General features: G+C 37.5%; 1 pseudogene; it reads right to left on the bottom strand.

The window, feature by feature from the left end:
* Positions 1-7,919: 7,919 nt before the first annotated feature.
* On the bottom strand, positions 7,920-8,787 carry LOC100027618 (purine nucleoside phosphorylase-like; annotated as a pseudogene).
* Positions 8,788-20,747: the final 11,960 nt, after the last annotated feature.

Raw genomic sequence — 20,747 nt, 5'->3', positions numbered from 1 at the left:
AATCAATGCTTACTGAATAATTAATGAGAAATTGATTTGCAGTACTTCACAGGATATTAAAAAAGAACTGATGACCCTGGAAGATGGATTAAAAAATAACAGATGATCTTGGAAAGTGGTTGAAAAGGGGAAAAGAAAGAATTATTATACCTTGAGTATAGGTACTAAAGATGAAATCCAAGCAATTGATGAAGTAAGAGTGATTTGGATAGTTCCTCAAATTACATAACTCTTTGAAGGAAGGGGTGGTGTTGATGGAATGGGAAGCTTTGTTGTTACATGTGTCCTACTTTTAATGACCCCATTTGGAGCTTTTTGGCAAAGATGCTAGAATGGTTTGCCATTTCCTTTTCAATTTCATTTTACAGAGTTAAGTGACTTGCCCAGAGTCACATAGTAAATATCTGAGGCCATTTTGAATTCAGATCTTTCTGACTCCAGGCAGGGAGTTTTGTCCACTGTGCCACCTAGCAGCCCTAGCTTAGAAAATGTAATTTCAGCAAAATCAAAGATCGATGTTTAAGGCACCAAAAGAATAGTAAAATGATTAATATGGTTGTAAATTTTAGAGTCATAATCATATAGATACATATAGGTATAAAATATTTACATTCACAAATATAGGCTTATTTTGTCATGCAAGTTGAAGAGAATAGGAATGGATTTTTAAAAGATGATTCAGTAAGAAACTGCATAAAAGAAACAAACCTAAAGCAAAGAGATATATACTGATTGAAAGTGAGAGAATGGAATAAAATGTATTCTATCTGAGCTGATCCTCAAAATTCAGGGGTAGCAATTATAATTTCAAAAAACTAGAAGCTAAAATATACAATATTGTTAAACAGGAAAAATAATTTCATTTTTAAATTTTTTAAAGATACCACAAATAATAACTATAATGTAATAAACATATATAATAAATAGCAAATAACAACTAATTTATTATGTAATACCTTAAGCTTTGCAAAGTGGTTTTATGTTTATCATCCCATCTAAACTTCACAATAACTTAGTGAGCTTGGTTTTATTAGCCCCATTTTACACAAGATGAAGCTGACACTGAGAGAGGTTAACTTAGCCAACTAAAATAGTAAGTGTCTTAAGATGGGGCAGCTAGGTAACTCAATGGATAGAGAGCCAGGGCTAGAGAAGGGAGGTCTTGGGTTCAAACTTGACTTTAGCCACTTTCTAACTGTGTGACCCCAGGGCAAGTCACTTAAGCCAAGTTGCCTAGCCCCTACCTCTCTTTGACCTTGGAACCAGTACTTAACATTAATTCTAAGACAGAAGGTAAGGTATTTTTTTTAAGAGTCTAAGGCATAATTTGAACACAGGTTTTTCTGTCTCTTCTCACATTGTGTCACAATAAATGTTAGGATCCGGGCTTTCGCCCACCACCACAGAAGACCAATAGAAAATGCAATTAAGCAAAAGGGTCATTTATTGATCTGGTGCTCAGCAGGGGAGCTCAGCATGGGAGTTCCAATTGTAATTTGTGCATGTAAAGGTTTAAATACCCATCAGCATGTATGGCCCCCAAGTCCTTATCTGGTACATACTGCTGCTGGGACCTTGACATGTTTTTGTTTTCCATCGGGGTCTGCTTATGGATTTTATTATAATTGGGTCACTACCTGACACCCCAACCTCTGGCTAACTCTGCTGTGGTCTCTTTCCCAAGCCTGCTTGTAGCCTGTCAGCTAGTTTTAATACTCCCATTTCCTTGTAAACATGGTAATGTCATATCAATCGTATTTCCCTGTCCCTCGGTTTCCCAAAAGGTATCTAGGTTCTCCAAATTCATTTCCTCATTGAAGTTGTCAATCTAGCACAGTTGGCTCTCCCAGGGGTCAATGACCAGAGCAACCAGTCTTGGGACTTGGGTGTATAGTGCACAGCTCTGTGTGAAGGCCTTGAGGAGAGCACTATACCCCCTTTCCTTGATTGAAGAGTGGTTTTTCTAACTATTTAATAGTTCTGTGTTTTTTCCCAGTTAATACTGATGATAGCCAGTATCATGCATCACACATGCACAAATAATATCACTATACTAATATACTAATGCTAAATACGAACTTAGCTCTTTTCCTGGCTAAACATCCTAAGATCAAGTGACCTTGAGTAAACTGCTGAAGTACCTTACTGTGATGATTTCCTTGTATATAATGTCATGGATCTTCTCTTTTCTACAGATCTTTCAACTAGTCTTAACAAGCCATGATCTTGAAGCTCTTCACAATCTTATTTGTCTTCATTTGGACACATTCTACTTATCAATATTCTTCCCAAAATGTGGCACCCAGAATTAATATGATACTTAAACTGTGAGCTGCCTAAGGCAGATTGTGCCAGCAATCTTAGGTTCTTAGTCCTGGACATTAAATATAGCCTAAGATTTCATTAGGATTCCCTGAACAACCTGCAGTGATCTACGAGAAAGAAAAAAAAAACCTATCTTCAAGCAGAGGACAAGCTGAGGGAGTAAAAACACCGAGGAAAAGCAACTGCTTGACTACAGAGGTTGAGGGGACATGATCGAGGAAAGACGCTAAATGAGCACCCTAATGCAAATACCAACAACAAGGAAATGGGTTCAGAGCAAGGACGCGTGATACCCAGACGAATCACGCCTCGGCTAGGGAAGGGGGGGGGGGGTCGGGGAGGAGGAAAATAAAATGATCTGTTTCCAATGAACAATGTATGAAAATGACCAAATAAAATAATGTTTAAAAAAATTTAAAAAAGAAAGAGGAAAAAAAAGATTTCATTAGGATTATTGGCTACAGTATTTTATGAATGATTCATATTGAACTTGCAGTCTTATAGTTGTGGAAAAAAATTTAACTCTCCTCTCTCAGAATTGGACAAGTCCAACAAAAAGACAAATGAAGTCTAAGAAGTTGAACAGAATTGAAAAAGACACTGGTTTGATAGATGGAAAGAACTGAATAGAAATATTAAACAACATATTTTCTTTACAAACCTAGGATTTTTTAACAAAAATTGGTCATGCTTTAGTGCACATAGAATTTCCAAGTAAATATAGAAAGGAAAAAATCATATAGATTTACTTTATGTACAAAAGTTATGTCAACCTGAATAAACAGAACTACTGAAGTATGGGAGCAAGGAGATTAGTTAAATAATAAAATGGTTTTTTTAATGAAAAAAATGCACACAGAATTCATTGATTGGTGTGAGAAATTAAGCACTATTAGAAATTTGAGTTACTAAGATTTTCCAGTCATTTAGTGACCATTTATTAAACTAGGTGATAGATAAAATGCAATTAAGGCAATTATTCTCATAGTATATACTCATTTAGGATATGAAATATACACAAAATGTAAATGTAACTATAGTGAAAATAGAATATATAGAAACATTAAATCAAGTACAAAGGGCTATTATTCAAGAATCAAGGAGAGAAAGTTCATATATTAGTGGTCTTTTTTTTAAAGCATTTTTTAAAAGAGGTTAAACAGGATAAAAAGGAGAGAGGAATTGTTTCCCAGGACTATAAAGCAAAGGGAATAAATAGTGAGAGAAAGGGCATGAAATTTAACTATAAATCTCTCCCAAGGTTAATTTTTACATTGCTGGGACACGACAAAATCACTCAACTTCTTTCAAATCAAAGTAAAATTGAGTAGTCATCTTACTCCAGTGTTCAACATACTACCAAATAGAGTACAAATCCTACATGAGCTTTGTAAATAGGAAATCTGTGAATCTCTATTTGACCTGTCTTCCCACCAAATATTGTAAATTATATTTGCTAATAATTCTGTTTAGTCCTGATAAGTCACCAGACACTCTTGGGCCCTTAATTCTTGGGTTTTGTGGTTCCAACTTTTTAGTGCTACCAATGAGCTGAACCATGGTACTAAAAGATACAGAAGAAGCTTGTAAATTCCTGGACCAAATCCAGCTCTTTAATTTTATCCACCCTAATAGGGATCCTAAAATAGAGCTTTTTCTCCAATTAATATAAAGAAGTTACAGTTGGGTGCTTATCTTAAAAAGAGAAATGCAGAAGGTAGTCTCAGTCCAGAATTGCTGTTTCTATCCAAAGTAAAAGCAGACGCTAATGGCAGATTATATGAAACAACTGTTTTAATGAGGTGGTGCCATGAAGTGTGACAACATGGCATAGGCTACCTGGGTGCTAGGCATAGCTAAGTAAGAAAGTCAGAGACATCCTGATAGACTTGGTGAGGAGTCCAGCCCAGAATATTGCCTCCTATACAGACCTACCATTAATTTGTGAAATTTCCCATTAGAAATAAAACCATTTCCTCCTGTTAATAGCTAGCTGGGAAAAGTGTGTTTTTCTAGATAAAGGGGTCAGAGCATAAGGCACTGGCTAGGAACTGTAAACCTTAAAATTTCACAGACTTATGAATGTTAAAAATTTTACTCCACATTGAGGAATCCTCCAATTCCCTACTTGAAATAATTCCCTACCAGATAGTGAGAACTCTACTTGAATATGAAAACTCCTTGCTATGGGAGGATCTCTACCCCATCCCTACTTGGGACTGCTTTAGGGGAGAAAACTCCTTGCTATGGGAGGACCTCTATTCCACCCATACTTAAGAATGCTTTAGGTCAGAAAACTCCTTATTAAACAATGAAAGTACTTGAAAACCATACTTATAAAGGAAAGGAGTTCTTTGAGCCATGGCTGTTTTTGGAATTGATACAATGGGATGCTAGGTGCCTATAAAGGTGGGGCAACTTGTAAACTGTAAAGATTAAAATTTAGGGGAGAGGGGGAGACTGAGGCAATTAGAAATTAGTTTCTCTCTGCAAGGAATATATATTTTTTAGAGGTTTATTAAAGGTTAAAGATTAAGAATATACAAGTAAGAAACATGTGCCTAGGCCAGAGGCCTAGACAAAATAACCTCACATCATGGAAGAGACGCCTCTGCTCCCAAAATGGAAGTCCAAAAAGCCCGAGCCCTTCAAAAGCCTTTGCTTAAATATCTTCTCGATCTCGGCCCAGGTGAGATTACAAGGCATTCTGGGGAAGTGGAGCAAAGGCTCATGGGGATTGTAGTCCTGTATTCGAGTCTATTTTTTACATCCCCCCCCCCCCCCCCGTGTGATCATTTGTGGAAAAATTAATTTTTCCCCAAAAGGATCATAAAAACATAATAAACTTAAAAGATTACAATAGTGTGAGGATAAGAGAAAAAAGAATAAAACCAATAATTTCTGAACACATTGACAAAAAGCCGTTAGGGGGCAGTCCCCTTTGGCATAAAAGTATACATAACTACTTAGACCTAAAAGGTGAAAACTTACTCAGAGGTTTTCTCTTAATGAAAGTAGTCGACACAGCAGCATTTTTTTCTGACTTTCTAAAGAGATTAATATACTCAGCTGTGAATTCAAAATGGGCTGTCTTTTGGAAAACATCTACAGTGATTGGTAGATGGAAGAACTTAGGGGAGGTGACATAGGAGATTTTGCCCTTAAAAATAACAGCTCAGAGAAGAGCTGGAAGTCATTCTGAAACATTCAGATTGAGGAGAACTCATTTTGAGGAAGACTGATTCTGAAACATTTAGATGGAGGAGGGAGCTGGTGAAAGCAGCTGAGATGATGCTGGCCTGGTGTCACTAGAATCCTTGCTTAGACAGATCTTGTGGTGAGTGTTAAAAAACTGACTGATTTCTCTCTTAAGACTCAGGTCTAGGCCATATTGGCTTGAGGCCCTTCATACTTATTCCTTTCTTACTCTCTCTCTCTTTCTTTGATTACTCATTGTATTATTAATTAAAATTCTCTATAAAACCCAGTTGACTTGGGCATATTCATAATTGGGAATATATTCCCTGGCGACCACCTTATATTTAATTTAAAACAAGACACTGTAGAGAAACATTTTCTGCGGTCAAATTTACTCACCCTCTCTTATATCTATCACAATTTATATCTTCCACTATTTTAATCACTACAGTTTAAGACCTCAACCATTTTAAATCTCACAGAACCTGAGGTACACAGAGTAGAGGATCTAACCTACCATAAGGTAGTGTGAAAGGGCTACTTGTCCTGGAGGAAAGGGCTGTCAGGGAAACACTATTTCCTTTGTTTTATCCTAGTAGTCACAATACTATACATATAGGAAAACCCTAGTTCATTGGTTAATTTAGTTACTTCCTGACTACTTGTTTACCCAAACCCCTGCAATCTGATGGCTGCTACTCATTCTTTCTGAAACTATTCTTTAAAGTTTCCAGACTTCCTAATTGCCAAACTGAATGTGACTTTTCTAACTCCTAATCCTTACCTTTAGGCAAAATCTCACCCCTATGACTATCTCCCACCCCTTAATTATTAACTTGGTTCTATCCTTGCCCTACCTCCACCCCATGAACCTTTCTGACAAAGGGGAAAAAAAATCTTCATAAGATCCCTCCTTGGTTTGTCAGTGCATTCCCAGAACAATTGGCCTATACAAATGTATCACAAATCTATCTCCAGTTCTGACCATTCCCTGTATAAAGCTCTTATCTGCTTGCTATACAGCTACAACTAGACATCATAGACAAATTGAAAACAATTCATTCCTTTTCCCCATAAAATTCACCTTTCTTCCAAATTTCCATTTAATAGCACCATTATTTCCCAACTAAAGGCCAGAATCTTTGGGATCATTTTTAACTTTCTCCCAACCTCCCAAATCAGCTGCCAAGTCTTCTACCTTTACCATCTCTTGAATGTATTACTCTTTTCCATTAATACTGATACCAGTTTAGTTCAGGCCACGAGTTGGACTATTCTCCAAGTTTTTAAACTGATACTCTGTTCTACTTTGGGGATGCTGCTAGTAGTCACCCTCCTAATGCACTATTATTCCCTACAACTCTGCTCATCTGTCTCCCTCTCTGAAAATATTTAACCCACATTCCTTAACCAGGCATTTAAGACCCATTAGCCTTATCCACACTATCCTCCTCCTTGAGGAATCCTAAGAAAGAAGATAATTCCTCTGATCCCTCTTCTTAGTATGTGTTCTTGGTTCCTACACCTGGAATGGTAATTTCCTGTGGGACTTTGAATTCCTTTTTTCTGTTGATAAATTGCCTAAATAACTTTTCAACTTTTTTCCCCTGGCTCTTAAATGTTGCACTATATTCTATGGTATTGTGTATGTCTCTCACATCCCTCTACCAACCAAATGTTTTTGGATGATAGAACTATCTTATCTCTCTCTGAAAACACCTAACAGTGGCACTTAATGTGTCTACACATTAAAAAGAAGCCCTACATTACATAGCTCCTTGTCTTGCCTATTAATGTCCTGAGCACAATTTACTAATATACAAGCACTGAAACACACTATTAACTGAGAAAGCAGGCTACCCCTCTGTCATCATCATGCCTCAATCCATATTTTGATACAAATTCTTGGAGCTTAAATTATATTTATCCCCACCCTGCACAGAAAAGCAGAAACCGTTCTGTCTGGCTATCTTTTTATTCCTGCATAGGAAAATGTGTAAAACATACTGGTCTGGGACCAAAGTCTCAGAAGTCATAGCATGGCAGAGAATATGCCCCAGGGAATATGAGTAGTAGTCCTTTCAAAATATTAGCAGCAGCTTTAGTGCAATGTGGGCTTAATCCTCACATCCATTAGAGGTGGAATGAAGAATGTTGGCTGTGGGTTAGGAGTTACAATGGAATGATCCAGGAAGGCACCAAAGGAATAAAAAAGAGAATTAGATAACATGGGGGGGGGGGAGGGAGCAGAGGTCTAATAGGATAAGTAGATATTCCAAAGAGATGAAATACCCAGTTCTTCTACCAACACCTTAGGGGAGGGAGCTAAGTGGCTCAGCAAGGATTAGAAGCTGGCCACTATCTGGAATGGAAAGTAGACAGCAGGGAAGGAGAGGTCAAAAAGTCTTTTCTGATGGTGGCTGAATGGTTTCCACAAGAATACAGACAAATTGTTCCAACTTCTTGATAGCCTCCTGCCCAGCTATCAGTACCTCTTTATGATTGGCAGTCTCATGGGTTTCGTAGTCCAAGATTGATTTGTTCTAACAAGGGAGAATCCAAAGACCCGAAGGCCACAATGAAGGATAGCCACTATCACTTCTGGCACCGTGCTCATGCCCACAGCATCAGCCCCTATTTTCTGCAGAAACTGACACTCTGCATGGTTTCAAAGCTGGGGCCTCCCACCATAACATATGTTCCTTCATGAAGTGGTCGTTCTTGATCCATTTGTTTCCATATGTCATGGGCCTTCAAAATTCGATCATCAGCATTAGACATGGGAGGAAACCTTTCTCCAAATCTTTTATCATTGGGTCTTCTGAGTGGATTTTGGTCACTGAGACCTGCCAAGTTGATATGATCTCGGGTCAGCATAACATCCCCAACTTCATATTCAGGGTTCAGTCCACCAGCAGCATTGGTGGCAATTAACGCATGCACATTCATAAGGTGGAAAACCCTCACAGGGAATGCCACCTTCAAGAGTGCATAGACTCCATACACGTGGAATAGACCCTACATCATCACACAGCATTTGTCATTTAAGTATCCAAATACCAATCGCCCTGCATGACCTGGTACTGTGCTCTGACGGAAGTTGGGTATCTCACTGTAGTCAAAGGCCTGCAGTTGGGACACTCTATTTACCAAATCCCCCAATCCAGAACCTCAGATCACTGCTATTTGGGGCCGATGTTCATTATGGGATAAAAGCCACGCAGCTGTTTTCTTATAATCCTCATACTTTTACTCATTCTCCATGGCTCCCTAGTGGTGTCCTGCTCCACTGGGCTTCTGCCTACTCTCCTCAGCTCCGCCCTACTAAGCTCCCAATAAAATAGTTTTTAAAACAAATCATAAAGACAACAAAAAGTACATCATAATGACAGTAGCACTTTTAGATAACAAATTTGATGGATTGCTACTAAAGTTTTCCTATGAGGCAGATTTGTATTCTGACTGTTTATATTTTTAAAAGTGAAAGAGATGACAACTTAACTAAATATATAATTGAACAAATCAGAAAAGCAACAAATTATCCCAATGCAAACACAAAAAGAGACATTTGAAAGTTAAAGGTGTTATAAACAACTGAAAACAACAACAAAAGTCTGAGGATAATTTACCAACACTTTGCTGAATCATCCTCCCACATTTAGTTAGTACTTGTTTTTATTCTGCATTTCCTGTATTTTGAGATGCCAAAGAATAGGAAATGAGAGTAGAATAGCTCAGGATAAATGTAAAGGAAGCTACAATGTCACAAAACTTAGAAGTACTTTAAAAAGAGTAACAATACAATACAATGAACAGAAATACCAGAAAAAGTGGAGAGGAAAGAAGTAATCAACAGGACTCAAGCTAGAATCTTCCCAGGAGGGTGGCTTAGGTGTTCAAGTGATAACCCTTATTTAAGCAGCAAATTGAAGGAGTCTAGAAAGTTCATCCAATCTCCTTTATCTTTGAGACTAAAAATGCTTGTGGAATATTTCTCTACCTATGTTTTTGGGGTCCCCTTGTTCCTAGGGCAGGGTTTTTTCTCTTTGGTTGTGTCCTGGACCCTTAGGCAGTCTGTTAATGCCAATGAATCCCTCTATAGGAATAGTATTTTTAAATGCATAAAATAAAACTGAAAGGATTAAACAGGGAACCAATTATATTTAAATACAGTTATTGAAATTTTTAAAAAGAAACAAATTAATGATCCCAGTTTAAAAACTTCTGATCTATGGCAGCAGCAAAAGGTAGAATGTAGAAAAGAATGTTGGAGTTAAGATTTCATTTTCTGCAAACATTGATTCTCCTGGAATTTTAACACTGTACTTTTTATTTTCAGTCTATCTTCTGAAAATCTGCTTTAGTTTGTACTTGAGTGAATAATTCTTTCAGGTCACTCTGAGAAGAAGAAACTGAGATGGGGGCAGAAATGAGGCAAATAAATTGTAAGAGAAATGTTGTTTCTCTTAGATTGTAGGCAGAAACTTGGAAAAAGAGACAGTTAAAGAGATATAGAAACTTGTCTTGAGCAGAGTAAATGAGATCAAGACAGGTTTGGGAATTGCTAAACCTGGTTTATACATTCACTTTAGCTCAAATTGTTTTTTTGCCAGATAGTTCAAGGAGATATAACACTGAGTGCTATTCTAGTCACATATCCCTAGGATCACTTGAAGTATTGTCCCCAGTATGGTAAGTATAATGAATAAGTAAAATTTATATTTATATATAGCATATAAAAAATTTAATAACAAATTTCCATATAAGTTTTCTGAAGTTATATAATCCAAATTATCTCCCTTCCTGGAGCTGGCAAGCAATCCAATCTGGGTTATACATGTATTATCATACAAAACATTGAATAAATAAAATGAAATAACTTTTGTTTTTTTAAACTCTTACCTTCTGCCTCGGAATCAATTGGTTCCAAGGTAAGTGTTCTAAAAAAAAGGTTCTAAGGCAGAAGAGTAGTAAGGGCTAGGCAATGGGGTTTAAGTGAATTGTCCAGGGTTATGCAGATAGGAAATGTCTGAGGCCAAATTTGAACTTAGAACTTCCCTTTTCTAGGCCTGGCTCTTAATCCACTGAGCTACTCAACTGCCATTCCCCCGCTCCAATTTTTTTTTTCAAAAGAACTGATGAACAGTTTTCCAATTTAGTCAAAACAAGAGTGAAGAAAACCAAATTATAAAACTAAAAAGAAGAGGAAATAAAGAAAATTAAAACCATTATGGCAAAATGGAATATTTTTAAATGAAGTTCTAACAAAAATAGAAAACCTCCCAAGTTAAAAAAAAATTATTTTTAAAGCATCTTCTCTAAAGTAATTTCCTTAAAAAATTTTTTTTATTATGCCACCAAGAAAAACAAATGCATTAAAAAGATTTTGTACAAGACCATAAACTCCACATTGGTTACAATTTATTAAAAAATATGTAAGCTAATATAAACATCCTCTGCTTTTGAGTTCCCTTTGAATTTGTTTTATCTGGATTTTTTTCTCTTGATTTTTGACTTTTTTATGTAACCATAGTATGTATTATTTTTATTCTCTTTTCATCTCTTTATATATTTCCTTTATTTTCTTTATATTTTCAATATTTTTTACTTCAATATCTTGATACAATCCATTACATTTAAATATCACAATCTATTCAGCCATTTCTCCCATTCATTGAATTTGTGTTATTTTGAATTATTTTTTCATGATAAACAAAACTTCCCTGAATATTTTCATACAAACACAGCCTTTTTACCCTCTGAAAAATGCCCTTAAGTTTTACTCTGAGTAATGAGATCCCTAGGTCAATAAGCATGAACAGCTTTACAACTTTTAATGTATAATTCTATCTCGTTTAAAAAAATTCACAGGTGCTCTAGTAATTTAATATTTGGTATGTTTCTTCATGTTCCTATCAGCATTTAATTTGATAACTTTCACCCTTCTGGTTCTTAGTTAAAATATATTACCAGGGCCATGTTTTGCTAGATTGGACCTTAGGCAACAGACACAATCTGTTGCCAGGACCATACTCTTTCCAAAACAAATCTTTCTAACTTGGGCATACACAGTGAAACTTTTGTTCCAGTGCACAACTCCTCAGGGGTGCAGGATTAACTTCATAGTATGACTATTGAAGTAAGACTTTTGCAAAATATTTATACTCTCTAAGCCATTGCTCCACCAGAAATTATTTTTGGATTATGTGTATGCTCAGTCTTAGATCTTAACTAACATTATGCAGATGTGTGGGGACTTTCCAGATATCTATCTTATTTATCTTATCTAAGGTTCTATTCATCATCTTAACTTCTTTCTTTATTTTTTGGCTAGATTTATCTAGTTTTGAGAGAGAAAGATTAATGTCTGCTGCTATTATTATTTTGTTATCTATTTCCATCTGTATCTCATTTAGTTTTTCCCTTAAAAATCTGGGTGCTATAAGACTTGGTGCATACAGGTCCAATATTGACAATGTTTTATTATCCATAGTAACTTCCCCCCATAATATAGTTAACCTGGTCATCTCTTCCAATTACAGTCATCCCTCCCTATATTGTGGTTCACTTATTGCAACTCATTGTTTATATATATATATATGTAATTCTATATCGTGGAATTTTCACTATACCCCAGGATTATTTTTTTTTTGTAAGAAACCACCAGTTTATTGAAAATTTTATTTATGAAAAATCCAACAGCAACTCTCCCCCTACCCAAGACCCAACCAAGAGAGAAGCTGAGCCTAGGTAAGGTGCTTTGGACAGCAGGACTGAATAACAGGACCTGGGAGCACAGGAGGGACCACCTTTCTATCCAAACCTCTGAGATGGATTCAAGCTTGGGAGTAGGAAGGGGGTCTTGGTGGACAGAACACTGACTGGAGGACTGAGCCCTAGAACCCTAGCACCTGGAGTTCAATCTCCCCCATTTTTGGGGTGGGAGAGGGAGAGAGGGAGAGACATGAGTTCACCTTGAGGAGGAATGAGGCCTATGGACACACAGCCAGGCTAGGGCAAGAACAAATGGAGAAGGGATCCTAGCAGGGGCTCATCAGACCACCTCTTCTGTCCCCAAGCCCAGTTGAATTGAGACAGATGATGTTCCTGGAGTGGGGTGGGAGTGTGGATTGAACTAACTCATAACCAACAGCTGGGGACCCATGGGTGCCCTTCACCAGCACTGTGTTCTGTATCCAGGGCACTGATTGACTCAGTGACTGTAGCATTCGTCTGTTCTCCTGCTACTTCGGGGATTTTCATCTATCAGAATCTGGAGTGTAATTCCCACAATAGGTGAGGGATCACTGTATATCCATTTTAGCCCAACTCTGTTAGAGATCACAACTGCTACCCCTGCCTTCTGTGGATGAGCTGAGGCATATTATATTCTGCTCCAGCCACTCACCTTCACTCTGTTTCTCATTTTCAGTGTGTTTCTTGTAAACACCACATTGTCAGGCCCTGTTTTTTGTTTTTTGTTTTTATCTTTGCAGCTATCCATTTTCTCTGATTATATGAATTCATCCCATTACATCAATGTCATAGTTATTAGTTGTGCATTCCCATCTACTCTGTTCCTCCTCAATGTTTGTCCTCCTTTCTTTCTGCCATATCCCTCCTCAGTTGTCCAGGTTCCTTTGACCAATACCTTTCCTATTCACATCCCTTCCCCCAAATCCTCCCTCTTGCCCTCTTAGTTCCAAATTGATTTACCTTTCCAAAGATCACTCCCTTATCTCTTGCTCCTTATCTTTTATTTTTTATTCCATCCACTTTCCCCAAATCTCTAATTTATCCCTCAACTGTGCTCTCCTAATCCTTTCACTTTAACCCCCTATCTTTTGATATGTATTGCCCTCTAGGTATCTCTGCCTTCATTTCCTTTTCTTATCCCCTTGTCCTTCTTTCTCTTCCCTATCCTTCCCTTATCCCAACCCCCTTTACTCCTATTTCTCTGTACATTAAGAACACTTTTACCCTTCTAATTGTGTCTATTGTTCTTTCTTTATCCCTAGTCAGATGAGAGTTGGGTTCTAGTACTCCCAGTCTTCCACACACTGATGAGATAGCCATTCCACTCTACCTGCCTGCTGGTCTATTCCACTCCCATTTCAGCTCATTATATTACATTCTCTTGAACTCAAGTCTTCCATCCATACTTACCTCTTCAAAGTAACCTGGCAATGATGCTATTCCCAGGGGCCATAGATGACATTTTCTCAAACTAGAATCAAACAATTTGACCTTTTGGTTTGTTTATGATTGGTCTTTCATTACCTTTATGTGTTTCTTATAGATCAAATTTTCTGCTGAGTTCTGGATTTTTCTCCAGGAATAGTTGAAACTCCTTTAATTTATTAAATATCCCTCCCCCTTTTATAATTATGCTCATCTTTGGTGGATATGTTTTTCTTGGTTGTAAACCCAGTTCTCTTGCTCTGCAAAATTCTGTGTTCCATGTCCTGCATTCTTTTAATGTTATGACTGCTAAATTATGTTATTCTGATTATAGCTATACAATATTTAAATAGTTTTCTTGTGCTTGTAGTATTTTCTCTTTAACCTGAAGACCGTAGAATTGAGCAATGTTGTTAATTTTCATCTTTGGATCTCTTCTAGGTAGTGATTGGTATATTATTTCAATTTCTATTTTACTCTTTGTTTCTAAAATTCCTGGGCACTTTTCTTTAATGATTTCTTGGAATAAACTCTTTAAAAAAATTTAACTTTCTGAGAGTCCAACTATTCTTATATTGTTTCTCCTTGATCTATTTTCCAAGTCAATTGTTTTTGTGATAATGGTATGGGCATGGAAGGATACCCCTTTGGGTTCAGGAAGGATGCCTTTTGCAAGCATGCAATGACTCCAAAATTTAGCTTAAAAACAAAAGATATTTATTAATTTAGAAAGTAATGTTGAGAGTGGCCAGGAGGATAGCAAGGTAGAACAGCAAGATGGGGAGCAGTTCCCTGGGAGGACAGCATGAAAGGAAAGGCTGTTCCTCCTGATGACATCAGTTCTGGGGATTTTATACATTCTTCACAACAGTTAGTCACTCAGGCATGAGGTGGGGTGATCATACTGGAATCTGCCTGGGGACATAAAGATTCCTTAGTTTTAGGGGACAAAAAGATGTCTGATAGGATTGAGGTGTGGTCTGAAGGTGCATCTTTCTGACCATCTAGAGGATGATCAAAGGAAGATAGTCATCTCAGGACCCTAGGTGGGGTCATTGGGTGTTTTTAGTCTTAGAGTCAGAAAAAAAACAAGGGAGTTCCTTGACAATAGTTCGCCTGGGTTTCTGGGGTACAGTGCCCATGTCAATAAAATGTTTCATATTCTCTTCTATTATTTCATTCTTTTGATTTTGCTTTATTATTTTTGATTTCACTAGCTTTTCCTTGTCCAATTCTAGTTCTAGTTCATTATTTTCTTCCATAAATTTCTAAATCTGTTTTTCCTTTTGGGTGGTCTTTCTTTCATAATTTTCTTGATTTTATTATAGTGCTCTTAATCTCCCCCCCCCCCCCCAATTTTTCCTCCACCTCTCTCATTTGGCTTTTGAGTTCTTTTTTTTTTTTAAACCCTTACTTTTCATCTTGGAATCAATACTGTGTATTGGTTCCAAAGCAGAAGAGTGGTAAGGGCTAGGCAATGGGAGTTAAATGACTTGTCCAGGGTCACACAGATGGGAAGTGTCTGAGGCCATATTTGAACGTAGGACCTCCCATCTCTAGGCCTGGCTCTCAATCCACTGAGCTATCCATCTGCCCCTCATTTTGAGTTCTTTTTTAATATCTCCACAAGATCTTGTTGAGTTTGTGGCCACTTATTGCATTTCTTTACTGTTTTTGAAGAGTGTTTTTTACTTAACTGTCCTCTAAATTTGCACCTTAATCTTCTCTATCCCCATAATAGCTATTGTCAATGTGGAATCCAGAAACTTCCAACTTGTGACCTAGTAAGATCTGATGAACCTCAAGTTTTAGGACTAGCTTTTAAATTGGAGACCCCAAAGTTTGTACTTGTTCCATGGTCCTATGAGAATCCACCCTGAGGGGAATCTCAGGCTAGTAGTTTCACACTGAATAATAGACCTGAGGTAAATGACAATCACAGTCAGGTGGGGCTAATCAAATGCTAAGCACTCTTGTCTTAGGTAGCCTTCCCCATTGTATCAGAGACCCTTTCCCAGGAAGACTCACACCTGGGCAGGCACTATCCTTTTAGTATCCATTGTAAGTAGCCCCTTCCCTTACACCTCAGCCTCTAGTTGATTCCTTTTCCAAGCTTGATTGTATCCTGTCAGTATAGTTTGAACATTCTCATTTCCTTGTAGCTATAGTAATGTCAATCATTTTTCCCTGCCCCTGGATCCCCCAAATAGTATCTAGGTTCTCCAAATTCTTTTGTTCCTTGAGGTTGTCAATCTAGGATGGTTGGCTCTCCCAGGGGTCAGTGACCAGAGCAACCAGAGTCTCTAGTGTAGGCTCTGTGTGGGTGTGTAGCACACAGCTCTGTGTGGAGACCTTAAGGAGAGCACTGTACCCCTTTCCTTGATTAAAGAGTGGTTTTTCTAACTATTTAATAGTTTTTTTTCTCTCAGTTAACACTATCAATAATTGGGTTCTTTTCCCCTTTGCTTTTTCATTTTATTTATTAAATTTTAGTGGTCAGGTCAATAGACTTAATTGTTGTCTTTTTTGCTGCAGTCCCAGAGTTCCTATTTTGTTGACACACATTATCTCAGGTTTCAGGATTTTCTTGTGTGTGTGTTTTTCCTGGTTCCTATTTATTACAGTCCTGAGTCAAATATATTCTCAGTCCCTGGCTAAAGCCCCAGTCAGTGATTGACCTCAGGTACTCCAACCAGAGCTCTCAGGCAGTTCTGCTACTGCAGCCAGTCGGCCTCCTCGCCCTACCCCCCCCCCCCCCCCCCCCCGACTGTGGCAACAATCATTCTACTGGGAGTGACCACGGCAGATGGGCCCCAGTCTCTCAGCAAACAAACTCACTGGTAGACACTCCTTTACTCTTCCACTTCTCTTGTACCGCTGCAGCTGGGACAGTGCAAGTGCCCAGACCTCATTCTTCAGGTTTCCAAAGTCCCTCATTTGTTAGCAATGAGGATCGAGTTCCTGTCATTTAGGGCGTGGCATTCATCCACTCCTTCAGTCCCCCAACAGTGGGCCAGTCAGGTATCTTGAGCCAAGCTGCAGCAAACACAGCTATTCTTGGGCCGTCTGTCTCTGGACTCATATTTCAGTGGTATTCTTGGGTTGAAGGCTCCTCACCCTGGGCACAAAAGGTGAGGTAGCTAATCTTGCCCTTCAGCTTGTTTTGTGGATTCTCTCTGATTTTTTTCTGGTGGGACTGAGGCCAGGGAAGTTAGAAACCTTTCTGCCTAGTTGTCCTTAGCTGTTCAGTTACATTTTGGACTTGTATCTGTTTTTGCTGCTTTTAATGGTTTTTAGTTATTTTTGGTTATTTGTGGGAAGTTTTAGGACAAAAAAACTTCCCACCCTACTCTTCCATCTTCCCACTATCCTAAATCCTAAACTTCCTAAATTGTCAAAGCAAGGAACATATAATGCAGACAACCTTATCTCAAAAAGAAAATTTGAACAAAGCCTAGTTGAACTGACACAGAAGAAAGGATCAGGATCAGATGGATTTGTTAGTAAATATAATTAAATATTTAAGGAAGAAATAATTCTCTTCAGGCATGTGATAAAGCCAGCTCAACTCAGCCTCGAAAGCTAATTATTAAATTTTCAGTGTAAGCATTTACATCTTGGAAGTTGGAAAATGCTATAAATCAATTTTTTATTGTTTTGTTAATTATCTAGACTTAATGGAGAAAATACTAATAATGCAGAGTAAACTTAAAAGTATGCTGTGTGCATTTTTTTTTCTAGAGAACCAGTTAAATATTTTCCAGCACATTCCTGGTTTCAAAAATAAATAAAGAGAGCTTCTGTGATAGGAGTAATATCTAATATCCTACCCACACCTCTATTCAAGTTAGGCTAGTGTTTCCTTAAAATACATCAAAACCATTCTTGAGACTTTATTCATTGGCTCCAAGGACTAAAGGCTCGGGCTATTGCCATTACTTCCTGCTATACTGAGTATTCTTGAGAGGCATCAGGAATGCTTTGTTGCATAGCTGTCTCTCTGTCTCTCTGTCTCTCTGTCTCTCTGTCTCTCTGTCTCTCTGTCTCTCTGTCTCTCTGTCTCTCTGTCTCTGTCTCTCTCTCTCTCTGTCTCTCTCTCTCTCTCTCTCTCTTGACTTGCCTAGGGTCACACAACTAGGATAGGTCTGAGTTCAAATTTGAATCCAGGACCTCCTATCTCTAGGTCTGACTCACAATTTACTGGTCCACATAGCTATCTCCCAAGTATTTATCTTTGTTAAATATATATATTTTTTTCCTATGGCTAAATATATCTTCTCTTAACAGAGTCCAGAATTGAACACTGTCAACTGTGTTTTTGGAACTCCCAATTTTGCTCCTGTCCCTTGGAAACTTGCCTTAAGGGGAGTCCCAGAGGACCTGGATTCTAAATGAACAATAAACTTTATTTTTTTATTTTTATCAAACAAACAAACTTTACCTTCAGTCTTGGAATACTGTGTATTGGTTCCAATACAGAAGAGAGATAAGGGCTAGGCAATGGGGGTTAAGTGTCTTGCCCAGGGCCACACACCTGGGAAGTGTCTGAGGCCAGATTTGAACCTAGGTCTCTAAAGGGATAAGTAGATAATCAAATCTTAAGTACCCCTTTTAATCCTAGAAATTCTCTCCCAGGTATCCTAGCCCCTGGCTATTATCTTTCTTTTGTATCCATTGTAAAGCATCAGCCTCTCCCTGATATTCCAGCTCTGGACTCCTCATTTCCTTGAGGCCATTGTAAAGCTAATCAATCTTACTCTCCAGTCTTTAATTCCCCAAAAGGCATATAAGACCCCTATGTTCTATTATTCTTTGGAAAAATATCCCTGGTTGTGCATTTTCCCAGAGGCACTGTTCCAAGAGTCCCAGAGCTTTGGCTTTGTGTGCTATTAAGTGCTTGACTCTGTGTGGCAGCTGAATCTTGAGCACTGTCTCTTGTCCAGATTAAAGATTTGGCTTTATGACTACTTTAATGGTTCTGTGTTTTTCCAAGTTGACAACAGGAATGACTAGGTGACTTGTTTGAGTCAGACCCAGTTCAGAAAATCATTCTACTCCTTTTATGAAATAAGTAACAGTCCAGAGGCCCAATTCAGGGTGGGATAAGGCAAAGTAAAAAAATTCCTATAGATCATAACACTAATAAACATTAATGAAAAGCGATTACAAATAAATTATAGGGGGCAGTTAGGTAATTCAGTAGATTAAGAGCCAAACCTAGAGATGGATTTTAAATAAATAAATTATAGCAATGTGTCAAAAAGGTTACTCGTTTTGATCAAGGTGGATATATTCTAGTGGTATAAAAATAATTTATTAGTAAATGGTTCACTGATAATGAATGTAAATAAAGTCCAGTGATTATATTAATAAAGAAAAAACCTCACTAAAATAAAAGTGTTTATTTATGTTAAAACTACTAAAAATATATAAATGAAAGGATATTTTTAAAGGATTTTCTTTACATATATATAAATATTTGTATATAAAAATGTATTAAAAAATGTATATAAAAATAAAAATGACAAAAAAAATTTGTCATGCAAAAACAATTAGAAATTCCCCCTAATGATCAAGAGTAAAGCAAGGATTCCACTCTCACCCTTGTTGACACAACTCTAGAAATGTTACCTTTAACTATAACAATAAAACCAGAAAAAGAAATTGCATGAATTAAACACTGGGAAAGAAGAGATTAAAATATCTCTGCAGGTGATAGGATATTTATATGGAAAACACAAGAGAAGCAACAACAAAAAACCCTAAATGGACTAATAAACAGCTTCAGCAAAGTAGCAAGTTAAAAACTATTACTAAATATTTGGAAATCAATCTACAGAGAGATACAATGTGCTTACATAAACACCTTTACAAAAATGAAGCCAAATCTAAACCATTGGAAAGGTGTTTAATGTTGTTAACTTAGAAACAACACAAAACTTCTAAAGTAGTCAGAAAAACCAAGTCTTTAATCAGGAAAGGGGCAGATTTAGGGTCTCCAAATTTCAAGTTGGCAATGTTAATGGCTTGGCTGGGATAGTATGGTAGTATGGTATGAATCTCAAAATAGAAATATGAATTCAAGATATGAATAAACAAATTAAGAGTTAGCATAAAAGAGAATTAATGGAAAAGAATTATGAAGAAAGGTAGAATGGCAATGACAACTCAAAAGCTTAATTTTGGATCTTTTTTTTATTTTTAAAGTTTAATTAATTTAGAATATTTTTCCATAGTTACATAAATCATGTTCTTTCCCCCCCCTCTTCCTACCCATCTCCTGTAGCCAACGAGCAATTCCACTGGGTTTCACATGTGTCAATGATTTCCATATTATTAATATTTGCACTAGGGTGCTCCTTTAGCCTATATCCCCAATCATATCCCCATTAAATTATGTGATCAAATCTTGTTTTGTTTTTTAAGCATTCCTTTGTGGTGGAGGAAAGAAATAGTTGTCGTATACTTGGTATCTATTTCACACTTTGAATACCTTGAATACCCCATTTAGTCCATTTTTGGAATACCTAGACACAAGCCATATCTAATCTTCAAGAGATTTTCCAAATTGAAAGCAGATGGAGCCACAGAGAATGAGGTGTTAACTGGGACAAAGCCCAAACTATTAAATAGACCACTGTTTAATCAAGGAAAGGGGTACAGAGCTCGCCTCAAGGCCTCCACACAGTTGCATGCTACACACCCATGCAGAGCCCTGAAACTCTGGTTGCTCTGGTCACTGACCCCTGGGAGAGCCAACCACACTAGATTGACAACCTCAAGGAACAAAAGAATTTGGAGAACCTAGATACTCTTTGTAGGATCCAGGGGCAGGGAAAGATGATTGACATTACCATAGCCACAAGGAAATGGGAATGTTCAAATTTAGCCTCACCTAACTAGGATTGTCAGTTACCTTTGGTGTATTATTAGTGTGAAACTGCTAGCCTGAGATTCCCTTCAGGGTGGATTCTCATAAGAACAGGAAACAAGTGCAAACTTTGGGGTCTCTAATTTATAAGCTAGTCCCAAAACATCAGATC

This window comes from Monodelphis domestica, chromosome 1, assembly GCF_027887165.1.
Source record: "Monodelphis domestica isolate mMonDom1 chromosome 1, mMonDom1.pri, whole genome shotgun sequence".
In the NCBI taxonomy this organism is placed as follows: Eukaryota; Metazoa; Chordata; class Mammalia; order Didelphimorphia; family Didelphidae; genus Monodelphis; species Monodelphis domestica.
The sequence above is the reverse complement of the archived record's forward strand: the minus strand, read 5'-3'. Positions and strand labels throughout refer to the sequence as shown.